The following is a 15,882-nucleotide window of genomic DNA, read 5'->3' as shown; positions in this document are numbered from 1 at the left end:
TTTCCTATTTTGCCAAGGGTAATAGGAGAAATTGGACCCCAAATGTTGTTGTCCAGTTTGTCCTGAGTACGCTGATACCCCATATGTGGGGGTAAACCACTGTTTGGGCGCACGGCAGGGCTCGGAAGGGAAGGCACGCCATTTGGCTTTTTAAATGGAAAATTAGCTCCAATCATTAGCGGACACCATGTCACGTTTGGAGAGCCCCTGTGTGCCTAAACATTGGAGATCCCTCAGAAATGACCCCATTTTGGAAACTAGTCCACAAATGGAACTAATCTAGATGTGTGGTGAGGACTTTGAACCCCCAAGTGCTTCACAGAAGTTTATAATGCAGAGCCATGAAAATAAAAATAAAAAATTATTTTCTCAAAAATGATCTTTTAGCCTGCAATTTTTTATTTTCCCAAGGGTATCAGGAAAAATTTGACCCCAAAAGTTGTTGTCCAGTTTCTCCTGAGTACGCTGATACCCCATATGTGGGGGTAAACTACTGTTTGGGCACATGCCGGGGCTCGGAATTGAAGTAGTGACGTTTTGAAATGCAGACTTTGATGGAATGCTCTGCGGGCGTCACGTTGCGTTTGCAGAGCCCCTGGTGTGCCTAAACAGTAGAAACCCCCCACAAGTGACCCCATTTTAGAAACTAGACCCCCCAAGGAACTTATCTAGATATGTGGTGAGCACTTTGAACCCCCAAGTGCTTCACAGACGTTTACAACGTAGAGCCGTGAAAATAATAAATCATTTTTCTTTCCTCAAAAATTATGTTTTATCAAGCATTTTTTTATTTTCACAAGGGTAACAGGAGAAATTGGGCCCCAGTAATTGTTGCGCAGTTTGTCCTGAGTACACTGATACCCCATATGTGGGGGTAAACCACTGTTTGGGCACACGTCAGGGCTCGGAATTGAGGGAGCACCATTTGACTTTTTGAATACGAGATTGGCTGGAATCAATGGTGGCGCCATGTTGCGTTTGGAGACCCCTGATGTGCCTAAACAGTGGTAACCCCTCAATTCTACCTCCAACACTAACCCCAACACACCCCTAACTCTAATCCCAACTGTAGCCATAACCCTAATCACAACCCTAACCACAACACACCCCTAACCACAACCCTAATTCCAACCCAACCCTAACCCTAACCACAACCCTAATTCCAACCCAACCCTAAGGCTATGTGCCCACGTTGCGGATTCGTATGAGATTTTTCAGTATCATTTTTGAAAAATCCGCGGGTAAAAGGCACTGCGTTTTACCTGCGGATTTTCCGCGGATTTCCAGTGTTTTTTATGCGGATTTCACCTGCGGATTCCTATTGAGGAACAGGTGTAAAACGCTGCGGAATCCGCACAGAATTGACATGCTGCGGAAAATACAACGCAGCGTTTCCGCGCTGTATTTTCTGCACCATGGGCACAGCGGATTTGGTTTCCATATGTTTACATGGTACTGTACACCTGATGGAACACTGCTGCGAATCCGCAGCCAAATCCGCACCGTGTGCACACAGCCTAATTCTAAAGGTATGTGCACACGCTGCGGAAAACGCTGCGGATCCGCAGCAGTTTCCCATGAGTTTACAGTTAAATGTAAACATATGGGAAACAAAAATCGCTGTACACATGCTGCGGAAAAACTGCACGGAAACGCAGCGGTTTACATTCCGCAGCATGTCACTTCTTTGTGCGGATTCCGCAGCGGTTTTACAACTGCTCAAATAGAAAATCGCAGTTGTAAAACCGCAGTTAAATGCGCAGAAAAAACGCGGTAAATCCGCCATAAATCCGCAGCGGTTTAGCACTGCGGATTTATCAAATCCGCAGCGGAAAAATCCGCAGAGGACCAGAATACGTGTGCACATACCGAAACCCTAACCCTACCCTTAACCCTAGCCCTAACCCTACCCCTAGCCCTAACCCTACCCCTAACCCTACCACTAACCCTAACCCTAGCCCTAACTCTAACCCTACCCCTAACCCTACCCCTAACCCTGCCCCTAACCCTACCCCTAACCCTACCCCTAACCCTATTCTAACATTAGTGGAAAAAAAAAATTCTTTATTTTTTTATTGTCCCTACCTATGGGGGTGACAAAAGGGGGGGGTCATTTATTATTTTTTTTATTTTGATCACTGAGATAGATTATATCTCAGTGATCAAAATGCACTTGGGAACGAATCTGCCGGCTGGCAGATTCGGCGGGCGCACTGCGCATGCGCCCGCGATTTTGGAAGATGGCGGCGCCCGGGGAGAAGACGGACGGACCCCAGCAGGATCGGTAAGTATGATGGGGTGGGGGGGGACCATAGGAGGGGGATCGGAGCATGGGGGGGTGAATCGGAGCGCGGGAGGGGTGGAACGGAGCACGGAGGGGGTGGAACGGAGCACGGGGGGGTGGAACGGAGCACGGAGGGGGGTGGATCGGAGTGCAGATGAGGTGATTGGAGCACGGGGGGTGATTGAAGCACGGGGGGAGCGGCCAAGAGCACGGGGGGGAGCGGAGCACAGGACAGAGGGGAGACAGAGCAGTGTACCGGACAGATCGGGGGGCTGGGGGGGCGATCGGTGGGGTGGGGTGGGGGCACATTAGTATTTCCAGCCATGGCCGATGATATTGCAGCATCGGTCATGGCTGGATTGTAATATTTCACCAGTTATAATAGGTGAAATATTACAAATCGCTCTGATTGGCAGTTTCACTTTCAACAGCCAATCAGAGCGATCGTAGCCACGGGGGGGTGAAGCCACCCCCCCTGGGCTAAACTACCACTCCCCCTGTCCCTGCAGATCGGGTGAAATGGGAGTTAACCCTTTCACCCGATCTGCAGGGACGCAATCTTTCCATGACGCCACATAGGTGTCATGGGTCGGATTGGCACCGACTTTCATGACGCCTACGTGGTGTCATGGGTCGGGAAGGGGTTAATAATGTCACAGTTATTAATGGGGTTGTACAGGAGCCGGGGCAGACAAAAGATTTCCCTATTTTCTGATGAGTGGGGAGTTGTTGTACCGGGTCTCGAAAATAAGGGAGGAGTTGGTAGAGCAGTTGGTAGTGCCGGGTCCATATTGACGGAAGGTGTTGGACATGGCCCATTCTCACATCTTGGGTGGACACCTAGGGGTGGAAAAAACACAGGAACGGGTTGTGCAGAGGTTCTATTGGCCTGGGTGTCACCGGGAAATAGTGAACTATTGCAGGTCCTGCCCTACATGTCAGCTAACTGCCCCCACTCCTCATTTCTGGAGCCCCCTTGTGCCATTGCCCATTACAGAGGTGCCATTCAAGAGAATTGCCATGGACTTGGTCAGTCCCTTAGTTAAATCAGCCCAGGGCCATCGGTGTATATTAGTCATCCTGGAATATGCCACGCGCTATCCTGAGGCAATTCCCCTGAGAAATTCTTGCTCGAAGAGTATAGCCTGCGAGTTGGTCCATGTGTTTTCCCGGACAGGTCTGCCGAAGGAGATCTTGACTGACCAGGGGACACCTTTCATGAGCAAGGTGATGAGGGAGTTATGCAAAGTCCTGAAAATCTCCCAGTTGAGGACCTCGGTGTACCATCCCCAGTTAGATGGCTTTGTTGAGAGATTTAACAAGACACTGAAGAGCATGCTGAGAAAAGCTATAGAGAAAGGCGGTAGAGACTGGGACTGTCTCTTATCATATCTGATGTTTTCCATTCGTGAAGTTCCACAGGCCTCCACAGGGTTCTCACCGTTTGAGCTTCTATATGGCCGACATCCATAAGGACTCCTGGATATAGCCAAGGAAACCTGGGAAGCCGAAGTCACGCCCCACAGAAGCGTAATTGAGCATGTGGCCCTGATGCAGTAGAGGATTGCAAAGGTGATGCCTATCATGAAAGAACACCTCCTCCAGGCACAAGAAGCTCAGGTGAGGGTCTACAACCGGTCTGCAAGAGTTAGGCAGTTCAATCCGAGAGACCAAGTTCTTGTGTTAGTTCCAACGGTGGAGAGCAAGTTCTTGGCCAAATGGCAAGGGCCATATGAGGTCGTCGAGAAGCTTGGTGAGGTAAACTATAAAATTCACCAACTCCGAAGACGGAAACCAATCCAAGTCTACCATGTCAACCTCATCAAGCCATGGCAAGATAGAGAGTCGGCAGTAACTCCATCTTTGCTAAGCAACCCCGAAGGAGAGGTTGGAGGGGTTACTATAGCGGAGACGCTATCGAAGGCCAAGAAACAGCAGTGCCGGGAGTTTCTCCAGAAGAACAGGGACTTGTTTTCAGAGTTGCCAGGATACACGAAGGTCATAGAGCACGAGGTCCTGACAGAGCCACATGTGCGGGTGAACGTGAAGCCCTACCGAATTCCTGAGGCCCGTTGAGAAGTAATCTCCAAGGAGGTGGAGCATATGTTGAAGCTTGAAGTCATTGAGGAATCCAAGAGCGGTTGGTTGAGCCCAATTGTCCTGGTCCCAAAACCTGATGGGGAGTGGAGATTTTGCAATGACTATCAGAAGTTGAATGAGGTCTCCAAGTTCGACGTATATCCCATGCCCCGCGTTGATGAGCTTATCGAAAGACTTGGGCCCGCCAGGTATATAACCACCTTGGATTTGACGAACGGGTATTGGCAGATTCCCATGGCACAAGAAGCCAAGGAGAAGACGGCATTTTCTACACCAGATGGATGCTTCCAGTATGTCCGGATGCCGTTTGGCCTACAGGGAGCTTCGGCAACCTTCCAGAGGGCTATGGATAGAATCCTTGCACCCCATAAGCCATACGCTGCTGCGTACCTGGATGATATCGTCATCTTTAGCCTGGACTGAGAGAGTCATCTGGAAAAAATCCAAGTGGTGTTTGATGCTCTAAGGGAGGGTTTACAATAAACCCAAAGAAGTGTGCCTTGGGTAAGGAAGAAGCTAAGTACCTAGGATATGTAGTGGGCCATGGAGAAATAAAACCCCAAATCAGTAAAGTGGAGGCAATTCAAACATGGCCAAAACCACTCTCCAAAAAGCAAGTTATAGCCTTTCTGGGTATCGTGGGATATTACAGGAGGTTCATCCCAAACTTTGACTGATCTGCTAAAGGGGACGAAATCAGTAATGGTTAAATGGTCCGAAGAGACAGAGTCAGCCTTCCAAGAAATGAAAGAGGCTCTGTGTAAGCAACCCGTTCTGATGGCCCCAAACTTTAAGAAAGAGTTTATTCTTCAAACAGATGCCTCAGATGTTGGGGTAGGAGCAGTCCTTTCCCAAGAGCTACATGGGGAGGAGCATCCTGTTCTCTATCTGAGTAGAAAACTGTCCTCGTCTGAAAAGAATTACTCAGTCATAGAGATGGAGTGTTTGGCCATAAAGTGGGCGGTGGACACGTTACGGTACTATCTGCTGGGACGTAAATTTAGACTGATATCCAAGCATGCCTTACTTAGATGGATGAGGGAAATGAAGGGTAGAAATGCTAGGGTCACTCGTTGGTTCTTAGCCCTGCAGGACTTCAGTTTCCATGTAGAACATAGGGCCGGGAAGCTGCACGGTAATGCTGATGCCCTATCAAGAATCCCTTGTCTAGTGGTAGAAAGTGCCAAGCCGCATGGCTTTAGGCAGAGGGGGAGGTATGTAGGGTGGCTAAAGATTGTATAGTCGACGGGAAATATGTGTCACATAGGTGGCTTGTCATTGTGACATAACCATGCCTATCTATGTGTGTTTCAGGACCTGTGTTGATGTCATAACCACATGTCTAATCATGTGATGGGTTCCTGGGTGTGGTTAGACCTATAAAAGAAAGATTAATGTTTAACACAGGAGGTATATGTGTGGAGGTGTTAGCCTCCAGAGTGTGTTAAGGCTCCAGGACTGAGCTTGAAGGACTGGACACTTGTTTTTTCTTTTCCTGAGCTAAAGGCTAATTGTTTTCTGCTTTGCTATGTGGTTTATGGAGAAATAAACCCTGTGAACTTTTAATGGAACATGCCTCCTGAGTGTCAGCCGTCGCACCTGAGCGAGTGAAACCTGTTGTGAATTCTGCTTTTGGGCTCCCTCCGGTGGTTGTAGAGGGTAATGCAGTTGTGCCTGGACTGCAGGATTGGACAGGTGTATCTGCTAATTGCAAAGCTGACTGGGGTATATAGCTTTGCAGGACTCTTTAGTCTCTGCCAGTTGTCCATTGTTCCTTTGGAAGTGTTGGTCCTGCCTGGCCTCTCCTGCTTGCTGCCAATTCAGCAAAGTTAAGTGTTTGCTTCATTTTGTTTTAGGCACACTGCTGTGTATTTATTTTCTGTGCTATCTTGTTTCTATTTTGTTCCTGCTAGACTGTGCCTGATGTTTTTTCTCAGTCTAGTTGGATTCGCTGGAGTCGCAGATATACTCTCCACATCTTTAGTTAGGTGGTGGAGTTTTTGTATTTTTCTGCTGTGGATATTTTGTAGTGTTTTATGCTGACCGCATAGTATCCTGTACTTTCCTTTCCTTTCTAGGTAGAAGTGGCCTCCTTTGCTTATCCCTGTTTTCAGTCTGCGTGTGTCTTTTCCTCTCCTACTCACAGTCATTATTTGTGGGGGGCTGTCTATCCTTTGGGGGTCTACTCTGAGGCGAAAGATTTTTCCTATTTCCATCTTTAGGGATATTTAGTTCTCCGGCTGTGTCGAGGTGTCTAGGTCTGGTTAGGCACACCCCACGGCTACATCTAGTTGCGGTGATAGGATCAGGGTTTGCAGTCAGTAAAGTTACCACTGCTCCAGCGAAGGTCATTTCATGCTGCTCCAAGGCCACCTGATCATAACAGAAACCTCTACAGTTTGTACTGGATTCTGGAGTGGATGGGTAACCAGTGTAATGACTGGCACAAGGTAGAGGCATCGGAATAACAATTGGTGAGGAATATGATCCTGGTTGCAGCATTCAAGACAGATTGGAGAGGGAGATTAATCCCTCTGCTTGTGGCTGGTACAGCTATAAATAGCCGCCGGTGGATGCCACGTCCGCACAGCACAGCACCGGCGCCAAGTGTAGCCGGCTATTTATAGCTGTACCAGCCACAAGCAGAGGGATTAATCTCCTATTAGAGCGTCAATCTATGAAATACTCTAAGAGAAGTACAGGTCCTTCTCAAAAAATTTGCATATAGTGTTAAATTTCATTATTTACCATAATGTAATGATTACAATTAAACTTTCATATATTATAGATTCATTATCCACCAACTGAAATTTGTCAGGTCTTTTATTGTTTTAATACTGATGATTTTGGCATACAACTCCTGATAACCCAAAAAAACCTGTCTCAATAAATTAGCATATCAAGAAAAGGTTCTCTAAACGACCTATTACCCTAATCTTCTGAATCAACTAATTAACTCTAAACACATGCAAAAGATACCTGAGGCTTTTATAAACTCTCTGCCTGGTTCATTACTCAAAACCCCCATCATGGGTAAGACTAGCGACCTGACAGATGTCAAGAAGGCCATCATTGACACCCTCAAGCAAGAGGGTAAGACCCAGAAAGAAATTTCTCAACAAATAGGCTGTTCCCAGAGTGCTGTATCAAGGCACCTCAATGGTAAGTCTGTTGGAAGGAAACAATGTGGCAGAAAACGCTGTACAACGAGAAGAGGAGACCGGACCCTGAGGAAGATTGTGGAGAAGGACCGATTCCAGACCTTGGGGAACCTGAGGAAGCAGTGGACTGAGTCTGGTGTGCAGGAAATGGGCTACAGGTGCCGCATTCCCCAGGTAAAGCCACTTTTGAACCATAAACAGCGGCAGAGGCGCCTGACCTGGGCTACAGAGAAGCAGCACTGGACTGTTGCTAAGTGGTCCCAAGTACTTTTTTCTGATGAAAGCAAATTTTGCATGTCATTCGGAAATCAAGGTGCCAGAGTCTGGAGGAAGACTGGGGAGAAGGAAATGCCAAAATGCCTGAAGTCCAGTGTCAAGTACCCACAGTCAGTGATGGTGTGGGGTGCCATGTCAGCTGCTGGTGTTGGTCCACTGTGTTTCATCAAGGGCAGGGTCAATGCAGCTAGCTATCAGGAGATTTTGGAGCACTTCATGCTTCCATCGGCTGAAATGCTTTATGGAGATGAAGATTTCATTTTTCAGCACGACCTGGCACCTGCTCACAGTGCCAAAACCACTGGTAAATGGTTTACTGACCATGGTATTACTGTGCTCAATTGGCCTGCCAACTCTCCTGACCTGAACCCCATAGAGAATCTGTGGGATATTGTGAAGAGAAAGTTGAGAGACGCAAGACCCAACACTCTGGATGAGCTTAAGGCCGCTATTGAAGCATCCTGGGCCTCCATAACATCTCAGCAGTGTCACAGGCTGATTGCCTCCATGTCACGCCGCATTGAAGCAGTCATTTCTGCCAAAGGATTCCCGACCAAGTATTGAGTGCATAACTGAACATTATTATTTGATGGTTTTTTTGTTTGTTATTAAAAAACACTTTTATTTGATTGGATGGGTGAAATATGCTAATTTATTGAGACAGGTTTTTTGGGTTATCAGGAGTTGTATGCCAAAATCATCAGTATTAAAACAATAAAAGACCTGACAAATTTCAGTTGGTGGATAATGAATCTATAATATATGAAAGTTTAATTGTAATCATTACATTATGGTAAATAATGAAATTTAACACTATATGCTAATTTTTTGAGAAGGACCTGTACATTGATGAAGGTCTAACCTGAGACCGAAACGTCAATATTGTATGTACTCTCTTTCAATTAAATCTCACTTTCATTTGACCACGTGTGTGCCAAGTTTATCTACAACATAAGTACGGTTTGGGCACCTACTTGTGCACCACAATTTATAGTAGTGCCTACGGCTATCTTCCACAGATTGGAGAGGGGAGAGTTTGGTAAGAGGGAGACCAATTAGTACAGAATTACAATAGTCCAGACGAGAATGAAGAGGCTATGTGGGGGCTCATACTGTATATAGGCAGCTAAAATGGGGAAAATAATGATGTGATGCACTGCCAATTTTGCAAGTTTTCCCACCTACAAAACATGGAGTGGTCTGTAATTTTCATCATAGGTACACTTTAACTGTGAGAGCCATAATCTAAAAAAATCCAGAAATTCGGACTGCATGATTTTTACATGATTCATTTGCATTTTATTGCATGAAATAAGTATTTTATAAAATAGAAAAACACAACTTAATATTTGCAACTTCAGAGGTCAGACGTTTACCATAGTTCTTGACCAAGTTTGACCACACTGTAACAGGAAAATTGACCCACTTCTCCATACAGATCTTCTCCAGATCTTTCAGGTTGCTGGGCCACATAGAGTTTCAGTTCCCTCCAATGATTTCTAATGGGTTCAGGTCTGGAAATTGGCTAGGCCACTCAAGTCACACTCTGGCTGTGTGTTTTGGGTCATTGTCATGCTAGAAAACACATCCATTACCCATCTTTGCAAAACGATCAAGAAGGAGAGTCTGTAAACCTGTTTAATAAAAATTTTTATCTGTTGGAAACCATTGTGGATGCATCAGCAGCAGCTGAGGAGTGACATCTCCTTCTTAATCGTTTTGCACTGTTTGGACCGATGTCCTTGCAGCAACTGATTTGTATTTCCTGCCAGATACATGTTGCTCTGTAGCAACCATACAAGGTGAGTGGATCAATTTCCTTGACACCTTTTTGATACCGGCTAAGACCCTATTGCGCTGTTTTTCTTTCCCAGTTCTATTTTGGTCTCATCTGACTACATGACTTTCTCCCATGCCTTTTCTGGATCACCCAGATGGTCATTGGTGATCTTCAAATGGGCCTGGAAATGTGTTGGCAAACGGGGACCTTGCATGACCTGTAGGATTTTAATCTATGACGGCATAGAGTATTACTAATAGTGATGAGTGAATATGTTTGGATTCTTGATCGAACACACGAGCAAAATTAAATAAAATCAGTAACATTTGGTAAAAAGTGCAGGAAAATATTTACTTTGCCACAAAAGTATTTTCAGCACTTTAGCAATGATAATGATGGTGTATCATGAGCCTATGGCGCGTGTTGATGAGAGGAGGGGGTTTGCAGGGCTCAGACGAGCGGCATTCTTGTAAACAGTAGTTTGTATGTTTTTTCTTACTTTATGTGTGCATTGCGGCTAGCCAATTAGGGCACAGGAAACATCCATAATATACTGACACCATGGCTTGTGTCATTGGCTGCTGAATACACATGTCCCTCTGCATATAAAGAGTGGACATCTTGTTTTCGCGCCATTTTGACACTGCAACAGTGCAGAGAGGCTGCTCCTGATGCTGTCACTGTTAGCAGCAAGATTTAAGCTAGTTCGCTAGGCGGTTGTACAGTGGATAAGGAAAGTATTCCAACCCTTTTAAATTTTTCACTCAGCCATTTGGTAAGTTCAAAAAAGTTCATTTTTTTCTCATTAATGTACACTCTGCACCCCATCTTGACTGAAAAAAACGGAAATGTAGAAATTATTGATAATTTATTAAAAAAAAGAAAAAATGAAATATCACATGGTCATAAGTATTCAGACTCTTTGCTCAGACACTCATATTTAAGTCACATGCTGTCCATTTCCTTGTGATCTACTTTGAAATGATTCTACTCCTTCACTGGAGTCCAGCTGTGTTTAATTAAACGGATAGGAATTGATTTAGAAAGGCAGACACCTGTCTCACAGTGCATGTCAGACCAAATGAGAATCGTGAGGTCAAAAGAACTGGCCAAGGAGCTCAGAGTTATGGCAAGGCACAGATCTGGCCAAGGTTACAACATAATTTCTGCGGTACGTAGGTTCCTAAGAGCACAGTGGCCTCCATAATTCTTCAATGGAAGAAGTTTGGGACCACCAGAAGTCTTCCTAGACCTGACCGTCCAGCCAAACTGAGCATCTGTGGGAGAAGAGCCTTGGTGAGAGAAGTAAAGAAGAACCCCAAGATCACTGTGGCTGAGCTCTAGAGATGCAGTAGGGAGATGGGAGAAAATTCCACAAAGTCAGCTATCACTGCAGCCCTCCACCAGTCGGGTCTTATTGGCTGAATGATCTGACAGTAGACTCTCCTAAGTGCAAGACACATGAAAATCTGCATAGAGTTTGCTAAAAAAAACACATAAAGGACTCCCAGATTATGATAAATAAGATTCTCTGGTCTGATGAGATGAAGATGGACCTTTCTGGTGATAATTCTAAGTGGTATGTGTGGAGAAAACCAGGCACTGCTCATCACCTGCCCAATACAATCCCAATAGTGAAACATGGTGGTTGCAGCATCATGCTATGGGTGTGTTTTTCAGCTGCAGGGACAGGATGACTGGTTGCCATTGAAGGAAATATGAATGCGGCCAAATACAGAGATATCCTGGATGAAAACCTCTTCCAGAGTGCTCTGGACCTCAGACTTGGTCTAAGGTTCATCTTCCAACAAGACAATGACCCCTAAGCACACAGCTAAAATAAAAAAGGAGTGGCTTCAGAACAATTCTGTGACCTTTCATGACTCTGGATGGGAGGATCCAGCCTCCATCCTGGTCAGGTCAGGGTTAATGCTTGTTGCCTCTCTCTGGTTCTGGGGCGGCTATTTAATGCTGGGGATTCCTGGGTCAGGTGTCGGTGATACTTCCATTTACTCAGTTAGTGGTTGCTGACCCAGGTTACTCTTCTGTAATCGGTGTGCCTCTGTGCGTGTGAGCTTTGTTGTGTATGACCCAGTTTTGTCCCCTATCTTCTGCCTCTGTTTTATTCTCTGTACTTATCTCAGTGCAGAGTGTACATTAATGAGAAAAGAACTTTTTTTAATTTACCAAATAGCTGCAATGAAAGAGAGTGAAAAATGTAAAGGGGCCTGACTACTTTCCATACCCACTGTATATCAGTCAGATAGTGTAGCTAGCTAGTGTCCAGTTTGGCTGTTAAATTTACCTTCCAGAATTTGTTTTGTTTTGTTTTTTTGGCCACAGACAAAGCCAGCAGAGCACATGTCCTACAATTGTGTTGTGCACTGCTTCTGTTGTGCTCCATGCATGAGTATAGCATTCTAAGTAATATTTTTCACTAGCTAAATGTGAAACAGCCTGCTGTATCCCACCTTGTCATTTAGTGCTCTGGTGATATGAAACTGTCTGCAGACCTAATGCACATTGAAAAAAATTATAATTTTTCAGTGGCAAAAAGTTACACTGCCAGGGGTCATTTTGTTGAGTTGAAATTAAGCTGTCCACAGATTCACACGCATAACCAAAAAACGCTTTCTGTTGCTAAACATCATACAGTAGGGGACCTGACTTAAGAGAGAGTACTATAGAGGCCTGATCCAGAGGCCACCAAACATTCTTCTGTTCCTAGTGGCATATAGAAGGGGAACTGACTTTCAAATAGGTTGTAGCATCTAGTGTGTTATAGAGGCCTTATCCAGAGGCCACCAAAAATTCTTCTGTTCCTAGTGTCATACGGTAGGGGACCTGACTTACAAATAGTTTGCTGCATCTAGTGTGTTATAGAGGCCTGATCCAGAGGCCACAAAAAAATTATTTTGTTCCTTGTGTCATACAGTAGGTGACATCTCACATTCAAATAGTTTGTATCATCTTGTGTGTTATAGATGCCTGATCCAGAGGCCACCAAAAATTCTTATGTTTCTTTTGTCATACAGTAGGGGACCTGACTTCCAAATGGTTTGTAGCATCTGGTGTGTTATAGAGGCCTGATCCAGAAGCCACCAAAAAAATCTTCTGTTTCTAATGTCATACAGTAGGGGACCTGACTTTCAAATAGTTTGTAGCATTTCCATGGGAGACTAGAAGCTGCCATAATCTGATCGGCTCTGCTCCATACAGGTGAAGATCAGATAGCCTTTATGTAGCAGAATTGTTCATTTGCTTTGAGCGACGACCAAGGGGCGGCTCTCATAGTAATCCGAAAGTGACAACCAAAGAGGTCTGTATATAATAAGTAGTGTTGAGCGATACCGTCCGATACTTGAAAGTATCGGTATCGGATAGTATCGGCCGATACCCGAAAAATATCGGATATCGCCGATACCGATATCCGATACCAATACAAGTCAATGGGACATCAAGTATCGGAATGTATCCTCATGGATCCCAGGGTCTGAAGGAGAGGAAACTCTCCTTCAGGCCCTGGGATCCATATTAAAGTGTAAAATAAAGAATTAAAATAAAAAATATTGTTATATTCACCTCTCCGGCGGCCCCTGGACATCAGCGGGAGGATCCGGCGTCTGGCACGGCTTCTTTCTTCAAAATGCGCGCCTTCAGGACCTGTGGAATGACGTCCCGGCTTCTGATTGGTCGCGTGCCGCCCATGTGACCGCCACGCGACCAATCAGAAGCCGCGACGTCATTCCTCAGGTCCTAGAAGGCGCTCATTCTAGGACTTTAGCTGAGGAATGACGTCGCGGCTTCTGATTGGTCGCGTGGCGGTCACATGGGCGGCACGCGACCAATCAGAAGCCGGGACGTCATACCACAGGTCCTAAAGGCGCGCATTTTGAAGAAAGAAGCCGTGCCGGACGCCGGATCCTCCCGCTGATGTCCAGGGGCCGCCGGAGAGGTGAATATAACAATATTTTTTATTTTAATTCTTTATTTTACACTTCCGATACCGATACCCGATATCACAAAAATATCGGATCTCGGTATCGGAATTCCGATACCGCAAGTATCGGCCGATACCCGATACTTGCGGTATCGGAATGCTCAACACTAATAATAAGATACAATAGATAGCATAAATAGCATGCAGTATGTAGATGGTACAAAGGTTGCTCTTGTTACAAAGCAACACCTTGAAAATGAATTCTACAGCAGATGAGTCAAGCCATCTTCCCAGCTACAAATTACGAATCAATGTGAATGAAGGTCTTAATATATGGGAGCAAAAAGAGTGAAACACCACTGCAAAGCTAGAAGTGTGATGTATATTGTGACATTATCATACCCTGCATCTATGAATAAACAGGTGAATATCAGGTGTTCAAGAATCATGTAATTTCAAGTAGACCCCTTCATTAATAAGTGGCATGAAGCACAACTCTTTACGCTGCTGTGTGCGGGGAAACTGTTTTTACCACCATTGTATTAAATAATGACCAGTGAATTGTGGTATTTCAACACAATTTCCTAATATGCTAAAGCTTAAAATAAATCCTCTTATAACTGTGTTCAAAGTAATGATAAATATACGGTACTTGGCCGGTTTTGAAGACTTTTTTTGTATAACATATTGATGTACACCATGTGCAGAATTATTAGGCAAGTTGTATTTTAGAGGATTATTTTTATTACTAGCTGAAGAGACCGGCGTTGCCTGGGCATAGTAAATATCTGTGGTTAGTTATAGCACCTCACTTCTCTTATTTTCCCCCTCACATCTCTCATTTTCTCCCTTACACCTCTCATTTTCACCTCACACCTCTCATTTTCCCCTCAGTATATACATGTTTGTCATTTCGACCTCACATCTGTCATTTTCAGATCACTTCACTATTTTCCCTCACTCCTCTCATTTTGCACTCACACCTTTTCATTTTCACCTCACACCCCTCATTTTCACCTCACACCTCTCATTTTCCCCTCAGTATATACATGTTTGTCATCTCCCTTATATATAATATACACCTGTACGTCATCTCCTGTATATAGTATATACCTGTATGTCATCTCCCCTGTAAATAGTATATACCGGCTGTATGTCATCTCCTCCTGTATATTGTATATACCTATGTGTCATCTCCTCCTGTATATAGTATATACCTGTATTTCATCTCGTCTGTATATACTATATACCTGTATGTCATCTCCTCCTATATATAGTATATACCTGTATATAATCTCCTGTATATAGTATATACCTGTATGTCATCTCCCCTGTAAATAGTATATACCGGCTGTATGTCATCTCCTCCTGTATATTGTATATAGCTATGTGTCATCTCCTCCTGTATATAGTATATACCTGTAAGTCATCTCCACCTGTATATAGTATATACCTGTGTGTCATCTGCTCCTGTATATAGTATATACCTGTGTGTCATCTCCCCTGTATATAGTATGTACCTGTATGTGATCTCCCCTGTATATAGTGTATACCTGTATGTCATCTCCTCCTGTATATAGTATATACCTGTGTGTCATGTCCTCCTGTATATAGTATATACCTCATCTCCTCCTGTATATAGTATATACCTGTGTGTCATCTCCCCTATATATAGAATATATGTGTGTCAAATCCTCCTGTATATAGTATATACCTGTGTGTCATCTCCTCCTGTTTATAGTATATACCTGTGTGTCATCTCTTCTGTATATAGTATATATCTGTGTGTCCTCTCACACATGCACAAAATAGACAGGTCATGTGACTGATAGCTGCCCTATTTCCTATATGGTACATTTGTTGCTCTTCTGGTTTGTCTGCTTATTAATCAGATTTTTATTTTTGAAGGATAATACCAGACTTGTGTGTGTTTTAGGGCGAGTTTCATGTGTCAAGTTGTGTGTGTTGAGTTGCATGTGGCGACATGCATGTAGCGACTTTTGTGAGATGAGTTTTGTGTGGCGACATGCGTGTAGCAACTTTTTGTGTCGAGTTGCATGTTACATAGTTACATAGTTATTAAGGTTGAAGGAAGACTATAAGTCCATCTAGTTCAACCCATAGCCTAACCTAACTTGCCCTAACATGTTGATCCAGAGGAAGGCAAAAAAAAACCATGAGGCAAAGAGTAAGCTCCACCTTGGGGGGAAATAATTCCTTCCTGACTCCACATATGGCAATCAGACTAGTTCCCTGGATCAACGCCCTATCAAGGAATCTAGTGTATATATCCTGTAACATTATACTTTTCCAGAAATGTATCCAGTCCCCTCTTAAATTT

Source organism: Ranitomeya imitator, chromosome 3 (genome assembly GCF_032444005.1).
Source record: "Ranitomeya imitator isolate aRanImi1 chromosome 3, aRanImi1.pri, whole genome shotgun sequence".
Classification (NCBI taxonomy): domain Eukaryota; kingdom Metazoa; phylum Chordata; class Amphibia; order Anura; family Dendrobatidae; genus Ranitomeya; species Ranitomeya imitator.
The sequence above is the reverse complement of the archived record's forward strand: the minus strand, read 5'-3'. Positions refer to the sequence as shown.